A 24,817-nucleotide genomic window follows, 5' to 3' on the forward strand; every position below is an offset into this window, starting at 1 on the left:
TTCATTTCAGTTTCAATTGGTCGTTGAACTCACTTCACACAATTTGTTTTGTGTGTTAATTAAAAATAAAAGCAAAAGTTTAAATAATTTTTGTTAAGAAGAACAAGCTAAAAAAACGTGTTTCTGACGTTATTAACAAATAAAATAAACAATTAATTAGTTTTAATCAAAATAAATTACGATAAAATAGTTTTCAAAACGAAAATATATTTTTCGACAAAATATCCCAAATTGTTTTTGTATTTCAATACAATTAGTAACAATATTTAAGTATTGAACAGACCGAAATTGTGAAAAGGTTTTTTAAGAAATTAAAAAAAGTATGTAGAGAATTTATATTAACGAAGAACTTTTAAATAAAATACTAAATTATATAAAATATCATATTTTTAATATAACGAGATCGAAATTGAGTTGAAAAGCTTTGTAGCTTATGTTTACTACTCTTGTAAATATACTAAGGAGAATAGAAATAAGTTTTAGACTATACTATAGACTATAGACTAAACTATAGACTAGACTATAGACTAGAATATAGACTAGACTATAGACTAGACTATAGACTAGACTATAGACTAGACTATAGACTAGACTATAGACTAGACTATAGACTAGACTATAGACTAGACTATAGACTAGACTATAGACTAGACTATAGACTAGACTATAGACTAGACTATAGACTAGACTATAGACTAGACTATAGACTAGACTATAGACTAGACTATAGACTAGACCATAGACTAAATTATTTATAAGATTTATTTGTTTTTTTATATATTCTATCATTTCCTTTACTAAATTATCTAATTTCTTAACATTCTGATTTATAGTTACAAATTGAGACATCTACGTCAATAAATACCAGCAACGATTTCAAAAGCAGAAAATATTTCTCTGTTCAATGTTTATTGATCATATTTTCTCCACCTTAATTTATTTAATTGAATTTGTGTTTTGTTGTTTACACACTATGTTGTACGTTGTCTTAACCACTTTTATTGAGTAACGAATATTTATTTCTTTTTTTAATGTTTTTTTTTAAAGTAAATCAAAACTTATAAATCGTTTTTATCGCGTTTTTTCCTTTATGCGAAAGATAGACAAACAATCACAACTTGCACTTGAAATGTTTTATAATAAATTAGATTGGTTGTTTTAATTAGTTAATTATATACTTGATTTAGTTTAATTCCAACAAATATAAACGATACTCTACACATTAATAGTCATAGACACAGATAAATATACATACATTTTTTCTATTTAATTTTATTTTAATATAACATGAATAAAAAGTATTTCTGTTTTGGTCTTTTTATAATTATTTTCTAGTTTTATTTTTTTTTGTAACCAAGAAAAAACTGGCAGACACACGGACGGACATAAAGAAATAAAATTACACTGTCTCTACTGTTTTAAATTTCTATCATTCAAGTTCAAGTTCGATGTCAGTTAAAATTATACATAGTATTTTTTGTATATAATGTGTGTGTTTTTGTGTGTGGCAATTGTCTATTTATGTTTAAGTATATTTTTAAAATATTTACACCTGTTCCTCATCTAACGATATTAGAAAATGTATCAATTCAAGTGTATATAAAATTAAAAACTATATTTCAAAGTATGACGTCAAAGTTAAATGAGTCTTTAGTGTATTTTGAACGTAAATAATAGTGCTTTTATTAACTGACTAAGCAGGCGCCGTCAACGATTGCATGCTGAAGAGACAGTTACAATTATATATTCATTTAAAAATATATATGTATATAAAAACTGTTTTTATATAAAATATATTTAATTATAAATAATATTGCACTTATCAATTTTCCAAAAAAAAAAAAAAAAAATAGGCAAGCCTCTTTCGCTACATTAATATTGTTAATGTATAATTATTTAATTAGCAATAGACATTGTATGCAATTCTTATCTTTAATCTGGCGACTTGAGGTGTTTGTTTTTTGAATAAGAAAGTTTTTTCAACAATGTAAGACATATTTTTAATTAACTTAAATCAAGTATTTCATCAATTTTTAAAAGAAAATTTAACTTTTGTTTACATATTTTCTTAAAAATCAACATTTCCTTTAAAATTTTTATTAAAAATACTTTTTTTCACCAAAAATTAATGTAATGTTTTCTAGCAAATCTATACTTTTATCAAAAATCCCGAAAAAAAACTTACAAAGTAATCAGTTATAAAGCTAATAAAATCTATTTTTCACTACTTCTTTATTAGCATTTTAACTCATTGTTTTAACACGGTGATGACATTAGTGGCAAGTACTTCCATGCTCGAAAGTAAGTGGTTTTGTAAGCACAACGCATTATCCAGTTTTTGCTCTGAAATATAATTTTAATTATAAAACCAATTTCAAATATATATTAAATATTTGTAGCTTATGTATTTTGATCAAGTTTCTCTTAAGCAAATTACTTTATTTTGCTTCTGAGTCCGCCATTAGGCAGTCCAATCGGCGACACATTCTTAAACTGTATTACAAACATGTTTTCCTTTGTTGTCACAACTTATGACATGTAGGTAATACAACTAAATGCTTAAATAAACAAATAAGAATAAATAGTCTGCCATAGCCGTCCACAATTTACCCTACACCAATAAGTATCTTTTTAAAAATTTGAGTTTTATTTTTTAATAATTCCCAAATAATTTAACAATTTTTGAAAAAAATGTATTCTCTGAAACAGGGTGTTATATAGGCCTATCCTTGTAATATTTATTGGAGCGATTTTCCCTTACATTTAAGTTATTTTTGACCTTTAAATAATTTTGTTTTTATGGTCAAAGATGAAACTATCGTTGGGAAAATAAAAGTTTTGTAACTCAAAAATTGCTATCTGTAGCATTCTCACAATATTTAAGTGGACATACAGAATTGACAACTTAATAGGCTCAGAAAGTGATTCTGAACCAATATTTTTGTGTTAGAAACATCAGCAAAAACGCATAATACCCTCCCCACTATAGTGGTGTAGAGTATAATGAATGGAAGTCTGAAATAAGTTGATATTAGGCGTTGACGTACTGAATTCATACAAGAAACATGCATAAATGCTGTTTTATTTTTATTGACCACACTCCATGGTAGATTTTACATTTCAAGGTATCTAGATGAAAAAATTAACCAAACAGAGCATAAATTTCCTTATATTCTACAAGAGAGGAAATAGCCAGTTTTAGTTGCTGCAACCCACTCTGTATTATTAAGTGAATCCAAAAATAAATAAAAAAATCTTGTAAAAAATAATAATTTCTTATAAACAAGTGTCATTTTGTTGTTGTGTGTTTAAGAATTTTTTGTTCATACATGTGTGGATGTTTATTTATTGGCATAATTTTGAATTTAATTTAAAATTATTTTTCCATACAATTTGCCAATATGTCTGGTAAAGTTGCCAAACATGAATTTTGTTTTCTTTTTTAAGTTTCTTTCTATTTTTAAAGGAACCGATCAATTTATTGCTTAATTTTATATAAATATTTTTATAAAATTGGCAGAAAAAGAGCCACATACATTGACATGACATTGTATTGTTAAACATTGCAATTGATGTTTAATTTAAATGTTATTGGGTGGATTGTAATTTATTATAGAAGCAATAAAATACATGATCAATTGTTAAAAATTCCTTTTCTAATTAGTTCAAATCAGTATTTGGCACTCAAAGCTTACAGGGGCAGAAAACATTTAAATATTTATGCCAGTGAAAAGCAAAATTAGACTTCATTGACTTTGAATTTTATGCAAATTCGTAATAAAAATAAAGAATTTGAATCCTAAATACTTTTTGGAGCTGTCACTAGATTACTGCTATATCCGTTGTGCAAATGTATAATTGAATTTAGTCTCAAATTCCTAATGACTTTAGAGTTAAAGCCAGTTCATCAATTCCACCTCTTTAAAATTGTTTATGAAATTTTACATTTTTATTTGTAAAAATTAATTTATTTGTAATTGATCTCTACAAAAGATAATTAATAATCATTTCCATTTTAAAACTATCAGAGAAAATGACACAGACATACGTATCTTTTTAAAAATCATTTTATTAAAAGTATAATCAATTTTTTCTTATTCAATGTCATTTGAAAAATTAAATTAAACAAAACAAAAAATTTTATAATCCATTAGATGTAACCAGAGCATGTCAGAGAGACACGTCAAAATAAACAGCAAAATGACAACATGTTAAATTATTTGTGTAAAATAAAATTTATTTTTTAAAAATTTTTAATCCAAAATTATTTAACTCATACACACACACTTATTCTCATACAAAAAGCGAATCTCTTGTATTTGTAATTAATTAAACATCTACAAAATTAAATAAAGATAAAAAATATTTGATATACAAATAAGTTTTTCTTGTTGTTGCCGACGTTCTCAAAATAAAATAAAAAAAATATTACTTATGACACACATTTGAGAAGCAATACTAAAACCAGATGCTGTCACCAATTACGTCATTAGTGCTGTCTAGTTGACATTGCCGGTATGTGGTTTTTAAATAAACCTTTTTTTTGTTATTGGTGTAGCACAATTTTTTTTATTTATTTACATGCGTTCAAAGTTATAAGAAATGTTTAAATATTTTTTTATGTGTATTTTTGCATAAAAAATATTTTTTATATGCCTCAGTGTGTTTTTTTCTCACCCAGTTGTCTGTCCGTCCACCTAGACATTTTTAATTTTTTTTGCTTGTTGTAGTTGTTGCAGGTTTTTACATTTATCTTAGTGATGTCATATACAACAAATTGTTGTTTTTATTTTCTATTCAGCTTTTGTAGAATAAAGTTATTTACTTTTTATAAATTGTTTAGTTAAAACAAACAAATAAATACATAGAAAACAACACGATATTCAAGTACAAGTACTTTATGGCTGTTTTATTCTCTTGTTTAGTTTTTTTTATAGTTTTTTATTTATAGTTTTTGTAATTTACTTATACAAAGAAATATGTATTAAACTCGTTCGTTTTATCTTTTTTCACCATTTTTCAATTATTTTTCGGTTTTTACAACAAAAGGAAAAACTTTAAAAATTTTACAAAGTTTTATGATGACATTGCAGTTTTTTAAAACGTTACTTACTAGCACATAATTGCAATAAAGTCTGTGGGTATAACATAAAAGATTGTAAAAGTTTTAAAGCTTCTTTTAAAAAGGTTTATGAAATTACTATTATTTTCGTCTATTACTTTTGTAAATAAATTTTAATCAATCGCAATCGACCTAGAAAACACATCTGAAGAGATTTTACGATTTTACAATAAAACTGGTTTAAAATTTTAACTAGTACCACCGCATTTACGGTCTTATTTGTGGACCGAAACACGGATCCATATTTAATTGACAAGACTTATTTCACAATGACCTACTATGGTAAGTTGAGCATGTGTTTAAAGTAAAATCTAAACACTTTTAGCCATAAAGAAAAACCGCCGTTAAATTAAAGGCTACTCAGCTCTACCAACCATCAACTACTCCAGCAACAAAAAGCAATAACTATAATTTCACCGTGCATCACATTTTTAACTAAGAGTCCCTTCCAGCTAATTTAATTTTAACACGTTGACGTAACTGACGACTATAGACGTCGAGCACGGTAATACGGTATGTAAATGATGTAAATGAAATTTCTTTCGTTATAAATCGGTATATAATATATATTTTTTAAATCCTTCGACATTAGTTTTATTATATCAACAACATTTTTGAATTCAAATTTTGCAAAAAATAAAGTGTATCAACGAGTTAAAACACACCCGTGGATTCCGAAGAAACCTCAACCAACTAAACTAATAACCGAAGTGTAGGTCGTAATTATTTTAACACGGTGATGACATTGACGTACTTTTACGCTCGCTTACAATAAAGGAATTAAAGAAGTACTTTGTAATTTCGTCTACCAAAAAATTCTTGACTAAGTTTTTTTTTTGTTTTAACTACAGACTTCTGTTTCTTAGTTAAATGTTTTACTTAAAGTCGAGTAAAGTACTTCTATAGCAGCTTAAAAGAAAGTCATTACTAGAGATCTTCAATGTAATGTAGATTGTATATTGTACAGAATTATTACTGGGTTATGGAGCGATTTATTTACTTGGGAATCGTTTCGTTAACTTTGAATAATGTTACTAATGTTACAGGTTCTATAAATTAAATTTTAAGGAATAACTTCATTTGACAGGATCATAATCTTGTAGGAATTTTGCACTAAATTTATTATATCCTTTCCTAAGACATTTTACTGTACTTTAGTTTCATATAAATATTCACTCTTAATTTGTTTTATAGTTAAACACTGTGTATATTTTTCAATTTATTTATTTACATTTCAAACATGTTTTTTTTTTAAATAATGTTTAATACTGACATAAAAACGTCTAAACATTTTTTACAATGTGCGTATAAATAACAAAAATAAAAACAAATTCTAATTGTTGTTTTAGTTTTAAATTTGTATTGTTTATTTTACGCATATTCACCCACTGACATGATTATTGGGGTGGTGTTAAATTAATTTATGATCATTACATTCGTCTCAGCTGTGCTTTCTCCGCCCCCTTACTACGCCTTCGGTCGGTGGCAGTAGTTAAAGCAAATTTCATTAAAATGTGGTTGCATTTAAAATAAGTATGTCTGATCATTCTATGCGAACGGCCCAACCTGTCTCTCGATTTCTCTTACCGTGTGTGTGTGTAAATTTCTGCTTGTTATTAAAATATTTTATTTTAATGATTCTCGTTTAATTTTTAATGTTTTTCTTTACGATTAATTAATATTGAAGGTTTGCAATTATTCATGTTCTCAAATTTATTAGTTGCAACTTGCGAGTAGATTTTTAATGTCTATTTTTTCTCCTCTCTATTACAAATTTGTTCATTCCATTTTTGGCATTTGACACTGGTGTTGTTTTTGTTATTGTGGGCAGCAAACAGTAAAATATTTTAATGTTTTTTTTTCGCTAGTGTAAATTGCTTATTTATATTAAGAATTATAGACGTTTTAATGGCTTGTGCCATAATGAGTTTAGTGTTCTATTTAAATTAGTTACAAACATATTTAGTTAAAGTTGATAAGATGATACCCTATAGATAGTTTTTTTTTTGTTTTTGAAAGAAAATTAATATCAAATATTGTTTTTTTTTTTGTTAATGGAAAATAACTAGAGTTTACAATTCTACAAACTTCCACAGAAATAAAAGCGAATTAGAGTGATTGACATTTTTATCATTAGCATGAAGTTGTTATATTGTATCCATAAAAAATCGATAATGACTCACATAACTTCAATAACGGTATTACATACCGTTTGCATTTTAATACTTTTATAACGACTTATAAAATAAAATAGAGTTGTGAATAAAACTGCGAATGAATGAATAGAAGGCCCAGGTTTGTATTTTTATGCATAAATCGAAACAAATATTCGCAACCTATCCTATTAATAGATATTTATGTATGTAGTTATGTTGTTTTTAAATTAAATACATCATCGTTTATCCCACTAGCAACATTAAGACTGATAAATTACATAAATTATTTACGTTATTACAACTACATGGCCTCTGGTAGGTTAGTGGTAGACCTATTCTAGTCTGGTAGACCTACCTGCGACACTGGTTAAGGAGCGCACAACAGGCCCGATAGAGGCCTAGGTGTATTTCTTCGGATTTTATGTATATACATCCTCCTTTCAAACTAACTAACTAACAACTTCATTACTTGAAGATTTATTTTGTATTTTCTCAGTTTTCTAGAATTTACTATTCATACAATTGTGTAAATTAAAATTGTGTACAACCTTATAATTATAGTGTTAAGTAAAGTTTTCTGCTGCAAAATAAGGCAATAAATCACGTTTTCTTTTCGTTTTTAAAAATATAAATAACAGTGCTTTGTAGTCATAATTGTCTTTTGATATTTTATCTTGTATCACATAATTAAAATTTTAACAAATAATGAGTCATTTGCATGGACCTTCAGGAAATATTTCCAATATTTTACATTGTTAAATACAATTTCTTTAGTATTTTAATTAAAAATACGAATAATACTGCTTATAGCTGGTAATATTAAGTGTGTGTCGTCATCATTTATTATTCTTAAGCTTTTTCAAAACTAATTTATTTAAGTTTGTGTCAGCCTACATGATAATTGTTAATGAACTTTTATATTCAGAGGCACCAAAACTGGCTCTTAATAATTTCGAGGGCAACAATAAGTTTATTAACGACATCTTCGTCATCTTCGTTTAAAATAATAGACTTAGTAAATTTTAGTTTCAAATATTTTAATTTTTCTTTGTAGGGTATTTTATGTTTTCAAAAGTCCAATTTCGTTTCAATTGCTCCATAGGATACAAATATAATGAGTACTTACAAATTTCGACCACGTAAAACAAAAGTTCTTTTATTTCATATTTTCTTCATACTCTTTAACAGCTCTTGTACAATTGTATTAAAATAACTGCAGATATTTAAAATAAAAATCATAATTTATGAAGTTTTAAGATAAAAAATCCTTTTAATTTTTTAAGCATTTAATTACACAAATTACAACACACACAACAATAAACGCAATAGAACTACCAACATCCTCAGACTTAAAGTCATGGAGTGAACCCAAGTAAATAAATGAAGTACGAAGTTCTTTTTTTTTTAAACAAAAAATAACGGAATAATTAAGAGTATGAAATAAAAAAAACTGCTGAGAATGTATATTATTAAAGCATTCTTATACGAATGATGTATAAATGTATGATGATGCAAACACTGAAGGAATGTGACAAAACAAAATCTGTGTTAAATATCATCAACGAAATTGCCATGAATGGTACTTTTGTAAGATTTTGTTTGTTCTTCCACCACTAAATGTGTCATTTGTTTAAAAACTCAAAAATGTAATATTGTATGACATTTTTATGTAAAAAAACAGAAACGAAAAATAAGAATAATATGAACTCTTGACAAAAACAAATTTCAAAATTATAAAATGTATTTAGCTCTTATTTTTTTAAATTTAACATTATTTTAACATTTTAAACGCATCATGATAGGATAATTTTATTATCATATTTTCAACAACGACTCATTGACACCCTATTCGTATAGAAAAATTTAAAAATAAAAAATTAACCAAAAATAGTACATTTTAAGTTTTAGAGGTACTAAATAGTCCGGACTATGATCTAGTCTATTTTCTAGTATATGGAATTCTCTATTTAATTGTCAATGTACTATATTTTATTGACTAGTCTTTGGACTATTCTATATACTATTTTATGAACTATTCCATGGGCTATTCAAGGTCCGGATTCCCAACTCGTAAGAGTTCCATTATATCCGGCTTTTTGAGAGGTTCCGCAGAAATTATGTCAATGGATCTAGGCTTTCGTGGCATATCGTTAGCAGATATCTCTTCCAGCCTAGTGCCTTCCCACGAAGCCTTGATTAGAGCGACTACCTGATTCAGGGGCGAAGCTGACAACTCAGTAGAACAGGACATTAGTTTCACTCGACCGACTTCCTCACACTGAGGGGGGGGGGGTCTTAAAAGGGTTCTTCCCAGAACACCCCCATCAGTTTTTTGCGTACTATGTCCCATGTTGATGGTGACATAGCGCCGTCGATGACAGCACGCGTGAGTTGGTCTTTCGGATGTTGTACCGGGCGACTTTAAGAGGTCCTGGAATGTACTGGGTGAGTCTTTAGATGGTGAGAATGTTTGTAGAGACATGGCAAACTTCATAGTGAATAGGGTGTTTTCACCTGATGTTGGGTCCGCCCCTTCGATAGGCTCTAACCAATGATTGTCTTCTCCTTTTTCGGGGTTAGATTAAGCTTGATTTATGACACTTGTTTTTTCCCAACGGAATTACTATGGCAAGAGGTTGGATAGCTCGAGTATTTAAGCAAAGTGCACGTATACTGAACCGGATATTCAGAAATTAATTTGTCTCATCTATTGACAAATATATTGACTGTGAACTATTCTAAGGACAGATTATCGCTTTAAATGTTAAGCAGTTATTGGAAAAAGGTTGTTTCAAAAGCTTTCTCACTTATGCATTAAAACAAAAAAACTTTTTTTGGTTTACTCTGATATACATATGTACACGTTAGCAGAAGAGATATTGAGTTTATAGTTATTATAAATGTTGGATCATTTTACAAAGGACTTTACCAATTATAGCGTACTGTAAATAATAAGAAATCACGAGTTCAACTGTTTTAATTTTTTCTAGTAACCCTTGGGGTTTCCTTTTGGATTTATGCATAACTACTCGTATGAATGAAGAACGCTTAAACACAGAGTAAAACGAAACAAAAAAGAAACATAAATGTCATACATAAATTTTCATTTTTATTAAATTAAATTGTGTGCTCAACTTGCATATTTGGTTTTTTTTTGTGAATTTAGCAAAAATACGACAAAAGCTAGAAAAAGAGGAAAAATACAAAATGTTACAGTTTAAAATGTCTGGTTACAAATGTAGAGACATGTTTATTTAACAAAAGACTTTCCTGGTTACAAATAGATTCGAGACAAACAAACACACATCAACAGAAACCAACGACGTAAAAAAACAAAGAAGAAAACAAGTAGAAAATAAGCACAAAGGACATGTTACAGGATTTATGCAGGATTCATTTGCATTCATACATTTAAAAGGAAATATAACGCTCATCCTGTCTGCGTGTTTGTGTGATACTCGAAAACTTTAACAGTTGCCTGCTAAAAGCTGCCATTGTTACTGGTAAACGAAAAATTTTGTCTGAATGCAGGAAATATTTATTTTCGTCTAAAGAGTTTTTTGTGTATTTAAGCATCACAAATTACAAAAATATGCTCTTATCTTACTACTTACAACTGCTATTACTTGTCAGTAGTGTTTACAAAGTATTTAATTTTTATGTGCAAATGTTTTAAATGTAAATATTTAAATTGAATGTACAGATATTAAAAATGTAAAATAAAACTATTAGTTTATGGTTTTTGTTCAAATAGATTGCGAATAATATTTTTGTATTTAAATTGTGGTTTTACAACACGACATACGATTGTACTTAGGACTAATACAATATTTAAATCTACATGGGAATATAAGGAATAATCTTATTAGTTTATCCGTAATGTTATTTTTAAAATTTTATAAATTTTAACAAATTATTTTTGCTCTACAACGTTATAATCAACATTTCTGCTGCTTGTCGTAATAAAATTATTAGAAGTAGAAAATATGTATAAAAATAAATGCCAAGGTCAGACAGCTAGATGTCTTCGTGTATATTTTTTATTGAATTTTTTATGGATAAATAAATGTCTATATTTATCTCTTAAATGTTTATTCCATGACTCTTTAATTATTAATGGGAAATTTGTTCAAATTTTTATTTGTCAATAATGAGTCGTCTAACAAGGAGTTTTATGCCATTTATGGTCTGTTTATTCCGTCAATAATTATTGTTTAAGTGATTTTTTACACACTTTTTTTGGTTAATCTTATGAATACAAATGTTTGTCAATTTTGGGCAGTAGTGCATGCAAATAATTGGTTTAGGAATTTTGTTCTCAAAAAAAAAAAAAAAAAAATAAACAAAAAAAAATTTTGAAAAATGATTCATTCTAAATATAAAAAAAACAAATTTCTATAAAGCAAATATTATTCTAAATAAGATTAATGTTGACATTTAAATGACAAAATACATATCGGCGTCTGTATAAATACTTAATGTTACGTTTTGGAGGATAAGTTAAGCTATATAAAGTAAATTTAGAATTATGAGTAAAAAAATTGTCATAAATTTCAATAATTTATTGTAGTTTTTTTTCTGCAGGTCACATAAATTATAAATTTCTTAAGAAAACAAAACATACATGTCAATAAATTAAATACTCTTGGTGCGCTTAATATTCACTTGTGATTTCTGATTTTGAATGACAGTAACAATTCAAATGATGTTTTTTTTGGCATGGAAAATATATATTTTATTATCATAATACCATAAAATAATGTTAAATATATTGAAAAATTTACATATTAATAATGGAACACCAGGATGTAAGTCAAGATTGATGGTCCAACATTTTATTGAACCATTTATTATCTTTCTCTTCATAATTTATAACATTAGAAATTTTCTAAATTAGATTATATTAAAAAATAGGATTTTTAATAAAAAACAAGTTATTGTTAAACAAATTTTTAGTCATGAATCAATCATATGAGTTGAAAACTATGTTTTTAAGAATAAGGTGAAAATTTTGATTTAAAACAAGTAAGAATTGCTTCCTTATAAATAAACTTTGAATTTTAAGCTAGTAATGAGCAGATAAGTCGTTTTCTGAAGGATAATTTATACGAACCTCACAAAAGTTGTTAGAGAGATTTTGGCTAATACAAAATTTGTTTATGTTTTCATTACTGGACCAGTAATGATCGTTAAAGGTATTTTCTAACGGGCCAATAATGGACCGATCCTCATTAAATTTGGTAAAGAGACTTACGTTTGCATAAGTCTTATTTATGTAGAATTTCATCGTTATACTGGTATTTTTAAACCAATTATGACTGTTAAATCTGTTTTCCGGGGGCCACTTTTTGGGAGCTATCTGAACCGTTTTGCTAATTTTCAATAACAAACAACCTTATCAACATTTCATCTGTATAGCTCCTCCCGTGTGGTCCCTATCGTGATTTCAACAGACAGACAGACGGACATGGCTAGATCGCTTCAGAATCTTATAAAAACCCTGAATATATATACTTTTATGGGCGAATATTTTTTTACAACTAGATAAACTTTAAGAATTATTATTTATTTATTTTGTCATTTGTTGAACGCACCTTAACCCCTTCATATAAAATTTTCCTTTGCTGTTAATTCCTAGTAAAAGTATAAAAACTATTTCATAACCTGCAATGAACGCACTACAACTTTTGTTTTTATAGTTGGATACTGTTTTTTTAATTTCAGTCATATTTACTTTGGTGTTTTTTTATATTTGTCTTTTAATATCCTTCATCTAAAGGACTCTGGTGAATTTCCGTTCATTTGCATTTTTAGTTGGAATTATTTGAACCATTAAAAATAACTTTTTGGCTGCATGCTACAGCGTAAAGTTGGCCGATAAGTAAACAATGGATTATGCTAAAGAACATTTAGAAACAGTCGTTAAAATTGTAGTAAATTCTACAGCAGATACTTGAGATGAGTGTAGGTGCGTGCTATTTGTAGTAACAATTTAAATTTATTTGAAGAGATTTTATTATAGCTTTTGTTTATGTAAATATAAATCAAATAATTTTAAATTAATTTTATAAAAACAAAAGCGTGTTGCTATAGATTTAGATATTTCATGGTTTGCTAAAATTCTAGCTGTACCCAGAAAAAAACTTGTTTCGAAATGGTTACTACAACTATACTATGTTCACTGTATCAATATATTGTAAGTAAAAACATATAATTGTTATTTGAATTATATGAAAATATTACGATTAATAAAATAATATAATTATGAAATATTTCAACTTTCAATTTAATCACAGTAAATAAATATTTTAAAATTTTTTCAATAACCATAATATGTTTAGACTAAAATCATAATTTTAGGCGTAATATGTTGCTATAAGAACATGATTTCCACAACCATTTTTTTCTGCGCGTTTTATTCTTCGACCCAAAAGCCTTAATTGAAGTATCATAAATATTAAGGGCCTTGAAAGTTTACATTTTAAATTATACGTTCTTAACTAATTAATAAATTATAGAATTCTAAATTTTCAAAAACAAGAAATTATTTTCTACTATGAAAATATTCGATTTGGCTTATGAAATCAAAACCAAAAATTAATTGAATACAAACAATAGATTGTAGAGTACTTCAAGTTCTTTATATATATATTCGTTAAAAATCTTCTCTTACTCTATTTCATTTATACAGAATTTTATTTCCATTTAACTGCTGCTGTTTGAAAAAAAAAAATAATTTTTTTTAAATTGTCAGTTGCATAAAACTTTTTATGTAATTCGTATACATGTGTACAGCTGGAGGCATTGTTTTTGGTACTTTTTTGTATTGTAGTTGTGGCAAAAATATAAATAAATTTACATACAAAACTATTGCTTTGGTACGAGTGCTGAATTGAAATTTAAATTGTTTATAATTTGTTAGAGTTTTATTTGAAATTTTTGTATCGCACTCGTGTTAAGGGACACAATTGCATTTGCAATTGGATGGTAATAAAATTTTTGTAATTTTATAAAGAGGGTGTAACAATTGTTTTTTTTTCGAGAAAGTAAATTTAATATTTTTCACATAATTTTCAATAATTTTAGGAAATTTAAAGTAAATGGAGGGAATGATTGAACGATAGAAATCTTAAGTTTTCTTTACAATGAAGAATATATGTTTATTAATATAATTAACTTTTAACAAATTAACTTTTTTTATAATGCTTTATTCTACGTTAATTAAAAAATTCTTTAAATTTCTGTCTAAAATTCCTAGAATTTCAACTTAATATACGAAAAACTTTACCATTATTACCTTTTGCTGGTTTATTGCTGAGAAAAACTTCTCAAATTCCAAATACTTTTAGTACCTCTTTACTTAGTTTCTCTATTAGAAATGTTAACATTGCGAAAAAACAACTTATCAGATTCCAAAGGACTCTTTTGCTGACTGAGTAATTCAGTCAGTCTACCTCAATGTTTGCCTCATTAAAATTATTTACTTCAACTTGTAAACAATTGCAGCTTCATTTACTTTTGTAAATTGACTCTTCTATTAGGTAGAAAATATATAGTTGTTAAAGAAGAAAAAATGGAAAATGAAATAGAAAACATTAAATACAACTTAAGTAGTTTTCTATTTATCATCAAAGCAAATAAATTTAATGAAGAGCACAATTAACAGTATCTGAGAAAGGAAATTTGCTATAATGGTGAAGAAGTGGAAAATAAAAAAAATATTTGTAGTTATAGTAAAATATTTGGGTATTTGACGAAAAAATAAAATATTTCAACAATAATGTAGTTTGATTTCAATAAAAATTCACACAGAGAAAAACATGGTGGTGGAAACCATGTTCTAAGAGCAACAAATTATGGTGAATATTATGATTGTATCCTAAACATATTATGGTTATTAAAACAATTTTAAAATATTATATCGTGATTAAATATAGTTGCACATGATTATATTTCGATTCAATGTTATCATAAATTCGTTAAAAAATATGTACCAAAATCAAAATAAATTTTACTGAATCACTAAAAATGCTTTTATTAAAAAATTTATTAATATAAAGATGACATAACTTACAATACTTTACACAAATTAAAACTTTTAATTTTCTTCACAAAAACATAACTACATTATTCTATACAAAGGGAAATAATAAACACACAAATAAAAAAATTGTATTTGTTTTTGTAGCTGCGAACATAGTATATTTTTTGCTTTAAAAATAAAAATGTTTCGCTAAAAAATTTAAATTTTACTAAACATACTATAATTCACTTAAATACAATTTTGAATAAAAAATGCTTGTTGATTTAATGAAATCACAAAGTATACAAATTTTTTCAATTTGTCACTAAAATGTTCCTAATAATCAAACTTTTATGATTTTTATTTAAATTACTATTTTCCAACATTTTAATATTTCATTTGATTTTCAATTTCACAAATTCTCTTATTTTTTTAATTTCGGTTTAAACAAAAACACACCGTGTGTGTGAACGCCTTTAAGCAAACTAAAATCGATTTTAGGATTAAATACAATTAAAGGTTTTAATATTTCCTGTATTTAAAATTCATATTCAAAACTCATATTTGAAGTGGGTGAGCTTGTTTTCATTTCAAAACTTACCTTCTCTTCTTGTGTTTAAAATATTGTTATTATCAATAACAATTCATATAAAAATCTGCAAAAGACAAAAATATATAATAATAAAAAATTAGTTTTATTATCTCTTACTACATGAAATAAATTATTCATTTATTTAATAATTTAATGCAAAAGCCAAAATATAAAAAACCCAGAAAAGTCCCAAAAGGCTACGCCTTAAAAATCTGCCAAAAGTCCAAAAAATGAACGTATCATTAAATAAAAGTATCTTTCAAAATAAACGACTAAAAATAACTAATGACCATCATTATGATGGTGTCTAATAATTGTCTTTCAGACACCCCTTTTAACAAACCGTTTTATTCCGCAAATCACAAATGACAGCTTTCAATAGCAATCAATAGGAAAAATCCCGCTAATATTGTAACAAATACCCAAAGTATTTGTGTATATTTTTTGTTGATATTTTAAATAACTATTACACAAATGTCAATTCTTTTTTATTCTATTATTACAATAACAATACAAACTTTATTACCTTTGCAAAGTATTTAATGGCGTCAATAAAGCCAAAATATTGTACAAAATAAAAATAACATGAAAAGTACTTAAACATAATATTCAGTTGGCGCTAGTTACACACTTTGTCATAAATATTCAGCTCATTGATAATTTAACAAAAATAATAAAAAAAATATTCTCTAATTGACAGTGTTTTCTATACTTTTATGATAAACAACAATTTATTTATTAATGCTAAAATTGTTTAAACAATGAATGAATAAATGTTACTAATTAATTTCAGTTTTGTTAAAAATCTCTACTAAAAAGAGGTGTGAACTCAAGTCAATAGGTCTGCTGCCGCTGTTGACTATTGATAGAAAAAATATACTGCTATATTTTTACTTTATAAAATAATCGAATATTAAATATAATTTTTTTGGTAAATACATAATTATATTAATTTTAAAACGTACTTGTGTAAATCTAGAGATTTATATTCAATGGTGGTGACTAATAAAATTAAATTGTCTTTAATGATTCCGATTTTTAAGAGGTTTTAACTGCTTTTAGACGTGTTTAAAAATCTTAAAAGTGTGATTATGTTTATTTCAATATTTATATTATAACATGATTAATAATGCTTAATGATTATTGATACTTAAATAGATTATTTATTTTCACAGTAATAATTTTTTCTAATTTTCTACTTTACTCAACCTATGTAATCTATCGTTTGGTGTACTGTTAGTTAGAGATTGTAAACTCAGAGAAAAAATGAAGCTGTAATGAACTTGTACTGTAATAAGAATTTTTTAATCTCAGCTTTCCGAGATATCTTTGCCTAAAATTTTAAAAGGTCATGATTTTAGTTACATTCACAGCGGTGTTGAACTGTTTCACACCTTGTTCATTCTTTGAGTTATCTTAATCTGAAGTTTAAAACAACTATACATCGATTTTATGTAGATTTTCTCCCTTATTCATACACAACATTTTCTCTTATAAAAGTTTTATAAAATAAAATTTCTACACAAATTTTGATTTTTAAATCGTTTATAAAATAAAATATTGCTTATGAATAAGGCTTTTCGTCTAGAAGTACAACTTATCATAATTCACTAATTACAATTTCTACAAATTAATTTTCTTGATGTTTATAGATAGCGGCGGCGATTAAGCTACGTCTGTCATTCTGTCTGTCTTTCCATTTAAAATTTGTCTAAAAATAACGGAAATTTAAAGAAAATCCGAGACAACCGAAAAATAAAAAAAAAAAAAACAAATAATAATTCTATAGTTGGCGAAAACCTGTTTCTCCAGTAATTTTGTGCTAAAACTTTTCGCGGCAAATCGATTTTCTAAAACCATTTACAAACAAATTTTCAGTTTAGTATTAAAAAATTTTCAAATTTTGTTTAGAGTAAAAAATTGAAAAATTCAAGGCTTTTGCCCGAAAACTTTGTGTTTCGTTGCCGTTTGAATTTTCCAAAAATTGTGTAAAAGTTAATGTAAACTAACTTTGACAACGGATGTTGTTGAAAAATTTGGTGTTAATTTGGTACCAGACGTGTATATTTTTTTCCCTCTGTATATGAATTGTATTATAAAAAATCCAAAAATACCATGTTTTATTTTATATTTCTTGGTTTAATATTAGAAAAAATTCAAAAGGTACACTTTTAAGAAGGAAAATGTACCAAAAAGCCCATATTATAGAAATCTGTTTTGAAGAACGAAATTGTAACAAAATGTTTACAAAATAAATAACTTTTAACTGTTGATAACTGCAGGAGTTACACTTAAAAATGTATATCTACGCTGTATATTTTTACAAAATTACTTCAATTAATGTATTTTTTTTTTTGAAGAATTAAAACAATTTTAATAATTTCGCGATTAGAATTTAATCGAAATTTAAATCATGAAATATTTACTTATTTGTAAATTTAATTTAAACAATTAGATTCCATTTATTTTTGTATCTTCAAAATCAAACTAGGTTAGATGTCAGAAAAAGTCTGACAATGCATAAAAATGTTGCTCACATTTTTTTTGCTGCTGCTGTATGTTGTGTGTTCTCCACATAAGAAAAAAAAAAAGAACACCGCCATTTTAATATTCGTTTGCAGCTATTTGAGAACTTTTCACAAAAATGTTAACAAAAAAAGATGTTCAGCTTTTTATGATAATTATGATTTGTTTTCATCTTTTAAGTAGTTTCGTTTCAAGCGCAAAAATTTAGTGCAAAAAAAAATAAAAATAAATTCTTAAAGATAAAAAACTGTAAAAATAAAAATTTCAAAATACATATTTATACAGTTTGAAGTTTCTGCGCTGTTGTTGCTTTTGGGCTTAAAAAGTATACGAAAAACTATTCAGACTCACATACATATTTGTATTTCACATATCCACAAAATCCACATCCATAAAATTTACGATTTCTGACACTACAGGCACAGCATTAAAAATGCTTATTTATGCATTATTTCTATAGTTTTTTTTTAATGTTTTATTTTAAAATGTGCAACTTTAGAATAGAAATGAGTTAAAAAAATAAAGATAAAAAACAAAATAAAATGACTGTATATTCAATGCATTTGAGTTTGACGTTTAACAATTTTTTGAAGACGTTTATATCACATAAACTTCTCGTGCTTTAGATCATACTATGTGCGTGTCTAAATACTTTAAAGGGTTTTTATTAATTTGTGGATTGAATTTTAATAAAAGTTTATAGACAAGCATTTTCTAAGCGATTAGTGCTAACTGAGCAAAAGTTTTCACAACATACATGTACATAAAACAAACATCAATAGAAGTCATAAAAATTATGATTTAAAAATGAGAACAATATACAAGTTTTTTAATGCTTCCCACTGATTTACAATGTTAATAAGTTTCCTTGCAAACCTTGCAATTTTTTAATTATCAAGTTAAATTTTGGCCAAAAAGTCTTAAATAATAATTTCATCCGAAATATCTCATTAATATGTGACTTCGATAAATTGACAAAACCAACAGAACAACTGTCAAAACAAATGATGACTTATTAAAGGGTAATTTGAACACGTTTCGGCCATTTAGTAATATAGTTGTTATAATTTGGACTGTTATGAATTGTTTTGCTTGTTTGGTTAAAGGGCTTCTTTATACAGAGATAGACCGATAAGTAATGAATGAGAATTTGTTTTTATAAAATTTTATGCATTTTAATTTTCTTAGTTACAAATGTTTTCTTTTTATTGGCTTATTATCTTGCCATGAACTATAAAATATGAAGTTTAGTTTAAATTTTATTTATTGTTAAATTTTGTTTTCCATTTACAGGTAAGTCGGCCATTATCAACATACATAAATACATACATACATGTAGTAAAATTGCATCACTCTAATGGTGAGTTTTTATTTAAATATTTATAATGTTTACATTTCAAAACAAAAACTAAACATCATTTTCTATGCAAATGAAAATTACAATTTAATCTCAATCTTAACAAGAAAACAGCATTATTATTCTACTTTTTTACATTTATTTATTTTTTTTTGCAACAAATGTATTTGTTTACTCTTTATGCAACATTATCATGATTTAGTATTTGGAAAAAAAAATGGGAAAAAAATCTTTATTGTGCTAAATTAGAATCATTTGTTAGATTCTGTTGTAGACTGCTTGCATTAGTGCTCTCTATTATTTAGAGCACAATTTTTAGAAATTTCTATCGATAATAAATAAAAAAACTCTGTAAATATTTACAAAATAGAATTTCAAATCTCATAAATAAAAACAAATAGTAGAATTTATAGATTTCTATTGCGATTGTGTGGGTATTTGATGATACAAAGTCATGCTGGTTTTTGCAAAATGTATTTTATATTTAAATAAAGTTATTTGCACATATAGAAAAAAGTTTTCTTTCAAACTGTTTAGAGGACAATTTAGGGAAAATTTTGATTGCAATAACGAAGAATATATTACCTGGTAATGAGTGGTTATTATGTCATTACTACTGTACACATAAAAGTTGAGGATATATTGATTTTGTCATGCAGCTTGCAATAGCAAGCGGTATGACAAAATGATTTGAGTGATAAAAAAATTAACATTATCGGTCCCTAATTTCTCCTAGACCCCACGAAGAGGAAAAAACCGGTAGAAAAGTTCCGTAATTGATACAAATCGTTGTCAATAGTAAGCTTACACGCTTGTTAACATTTAGACAATAAATATGTATAAAATTTAGATTTCGACAACGAATTTTTGCAATTTTGACAACGTTGCGTTGTCTGACAACATTTTGCTTTTCGTACGTATGTATAAACTTTGACAACGTATGTTATTCAATAATTATTAACCCTTTGGATTCAATTTGGAACCAGGTGTGTATAATTGGAAAACGTCTTTTTTCAATCTTTTAAATCTGAATATTCAAAAATCAAGTAGTTTTTATATTATTTTTTATTAAAAATTCCTTTTTAAAGTATTTCTTGGAAAATGGCACCAAAAATATAAAACACTAAAATTAATATTTTACTATATTAAGCGCCTAACAAATATTAATATTGTTTCTACGTGCCTTTCTACTCATTGTAGGGCATCATTCATTATCTTCCAGATTTCAATGTTGTTTTACAAATAAAAATGTAAAGAAAGACAGACATATTTACACACATAAACCAAATAAATATTAAAAATACTAATCAATAAATAAAATACAATAACAAATATATCAGCGCCAAAGTCATTACAATGTTTACAATTAAAAACATTATTGATTACTAAATTAAATATTTTGTTTAACAAGAATAAATATATGTATATGTATTTTGTTGTTTTTTTTCCAATTTGTATAAATTAAAAGTGGGTGTATTTTACACATTTTCGCACATTCACATTCCGTTCATTGATTCTTTAGGTCACATGGCATAGAAATATTAAATACATGCGAGAGTGTGTCGTTTTTCTCCAATCAATTTTAATTTAAACTGAATTTTTCTTTAGTAATTTATTAAAACTTGACACTTTCTTCTTTTTGTTTTTGTTATGTAAGTATTTTAATATTGCTATAGAATGCAATAAATTATTGGAATAGAAAAAATAATTTGCCCTCAATTTTTCTCTAGTCAATTAAGAGCCTAAAGAGAAAGAAAATATTTGATTTGATTCAATAGAAACTAAATGGTATAGAAATTTACTGAATTTAGTTTCTGTAATAAATTTCTGGTATTTGTATGAGATATTTTAATATTAATTTAGGAAAATTATTGAATTTTCAAAAATTTTCATTAATTTTCAATAATTGAAAAAATAAGAAAATTAAATTTTGTTAAACAAATTGAATTTCTGAAACTTGGAATTTTAGGATTTATTTAAATTTGTTAAAGACAAAAAATTTGAAATTTCAAGTTTATTTGGCAAACGAAATAATAATTTATAATTAAAATTTATGGATGTATGTATATGATTTTAGGCTAAAGGCGTTCAGTTATTTGTTTAACAAATTAAATTAAATATTTTCAGATGATAATTGGCAGCAAAATTCTTGTTTTTTAATTTAATTTTTTGATACTAAAACAAATTTTCACACTTTATTGAAGACACTGGGTTTTGGGGACACTCATGCATGAAGATTATTTACAATAATTTAACGTTTCGATTGGTATTTAACACTCTGGTGTTAATTTTCTATGTATTTTCAAACATTCACAAATGAAAATAAATATTTATTAATGTTTATGATTTTGTGAAGGTCAGTATTTTTGGCACATTATATTCATATGTTTGCAATTTTTTAACTATAAAAAATGTTAAAACGTTTTTTGGAGTAAAATTTGCTGTTAAAACACTAGTATTATTAAAGATTACTACATACAATTTAACAATATTATAATGACTGTAATCATATTTATAATTGCTGCAACCATATTGTATTGAATTCTTTTAAATAACTGTTTCAATCTTTTTTGTAACAAAAAAGCAAAAATATTAATTAATTTTAGAACAACATATATTAATTGTACCAAAAAAGTACCCACAACACCAAAAATTATCCTTGTTATTTTTGGGATGAATATTTGGTGTTATCAAAAAAAATTTGCGAATTTTTAAATATATTTAAATTAATATTTTAAGTTTGAAGCAAATACATTATTTGCTCCCTTAAATATGATTTTTTTATGCTCATAAATAATTGGAAAACTGTTATCTGTTTTTTTTTTTTTTTTTGCTGAACTAGTTTTATATTTGTCACTATTATTATTGAGCAGTTTATTTTAAAGTAAACTCTATTCCCCTTTCATTCTATAGGCATAACAATAAATAATACTTCCATTTATAATTAATACAATAAACAATAAAATTTGTTATTTATGCACAATTTTCCCGTATTGTTAGAGCGCAACAAATTAAAAAAAGTGGAAAAAAGGCAACATAAAAGATGAAAGGTTTATTTTTCCAACCACTTAACTTTTCCACTTTAGTTATTCCAAAATACAAAATAGTACAAGCAAACCGACAGAGTAAATTGAAGAATAAAGCGCCTTCTTTACAATTGAAAACTGGGTGCAGTCGAGAGACAGACAGACGGATGGACGGACGGACGCACTCTCATGGCTTGGTATATCAGTTTACAAATTAATAACATTTGGCCATAGATTTTCTAAAGAAAGCAACAGAAAAAATTTGAAAAGAAAAAAAACTATGAATAACAGGCAATTATTTTGTTAGCAACAAATGCTCATTCATAATCATAATAAATAGTGAATTGCAACCAAAGGTTTAAAATTGTTAAGCCTTAATTCAATATTTTAAATCAAATTAAAATTTATTACTTCGACATTCTATAATATCATTCATTCGAATTAATTCATAAGCTGAATTCTTTAGGACTTTAAAAATTTTGAATTCATTACTTGTATAATTCATTCTTTAAAGGCTTAATTCCTTGCTGAATGATTTAAATTTTTTCGAATTCAAATCTATTACAAAATAGCTTTAATCGTTTTTCTTCATTCATTTTGTAGGGGATTAAAGAAATGTTTTTAAATAAAAATGTATATACATTAGGGGGCTTTTGTTTTTAGAAATTTTATTTTGTATTTTATAAATACAATTTTCTATTTTAATTTCAGCTAATGATTAAACAAAAAACAAGCCCTATATTATAGATAAAATTTAACTAAAATAAATATAGCCCCTTCTAAAATTTACATAAAAGACAAATCTTACTCGAAACATATTATTTATAAAGTTTTTTAAAAAATTATAAAGTATTTGAAAAAATTTTAATAAAATTTTCCAAATATAATTTCCATTCGAAAAAAGTTTGAACATATACGTACAAACAGGATTATAAATATTTCAAATTTGATATTTCAAATTAAAAAATATATTTCCAAAATAATTGCTTTCATGAGTGAATTAGAATTTTCATCTTATGAATCCATCGGTGATAAAAATTATGTGGTTTCTAAGCAAAAGCTAACAAGAAAGGATATACGAAACCACATACAACAATTGATATACATATGTATTATTTAAGAACTATTTTCAAATTAAACATTTATTTGAACAATCCTAATATACAGATGTTTTAAAATTTGTCAAATAAAATATAATTTATTTTTTTTTTAATTTAAATTTTCAAATGTATTATGTATTGGATATGAATGGAATGATAATTAAAACTTACAGAAAACTTACTTTAAAGCGTATAAATCCCTATACTGCAGTAAATGCAATAAAATACTTAAATACTATGATTAATCAGCGGACTCAGTTAAAAAATACATTATTCAGAAGGAAAACTTAGCACCACAAAAGGCGTTCCGTGGCTGATTCTTTAGCGATAGGGACCTATTCTGTTCTAAGCAAACTTCAACGGACTTGTTATGTTTTATGATCATAAACTTATGGTCACATACTATGCATGTATTTTTGTATATTGTACATAAATATTATGTATCATTATTTGCAGCAATAGTGTTATAACTAAAAAATAGAAAAAATTTTTTTGTGCCCACAACTTGAGTTTATTATTAGTCAGAATTATCATTCTTATTAAACAAACTTACAAATATCAACTGTAAAATAGGTTTTTTAAAACTTATACGCATAAACTTTTTTATATAGAGATAAGAAACATAAAAATTTATAAACCTTTGAAATTGAAATTTTAGTTTTTGAGATACAACACTCTGCCTGCAAAGGAAAGATTTTTCATTCAGTCTACTACAAAATGAATTTAAGAAAAATTTCGTAATTCAATTTGGAGTAGATTTGAATTAAAGAAAAATTGAATCATTCAAGGTAGAATGTAATTCAAACATGAATGAATTCAGTATATGAATGAATTAAAATAAACTGAAAGTCTTTGAATTAAGCTATTGAATTAATTCCTGAGAATTAAAAAAAGGATTGGAAGATTAAACTTTAT

At 25.7% G+C, this 24,817-nt stretch overlaps 1 protein-coding gene across 1 annotated transcript in view; it reads right to left on the reverse strand.

Annotated features, from left to right (window-relative positions):
- The window catches only part of LOC111688029 (trichohyalin), a 96,441-nt gene that overhangs the window by 9,055 nt on the left and 62,569 nt on the right, over positions 1-24,817 (reverse strand). Inside the window, exon 3 of the mRNA XM_023450523.2 lies at positions 15,903-15,957. The gene's annotated coding sequence lies outside the window, so the exon portion shown is untranslated. The remainder of the gene's footprint in view (positions 1-15,902; positions 15,958-24,817) is intronic.

Source organism: Lucilia cuprina, chromosome 5 (assembly GCF_022045245.1).
Source record: "Lucilia cuprina isolate Lc7/37 chromosome 5, ASM2204524v1, whole genome shotgun sequence".
NCBI lineage: Eukaryota > Metazoa > Arthropoda > Insecta > Diptera > Calliphoridae > Lucilia > Lucilia cuprina.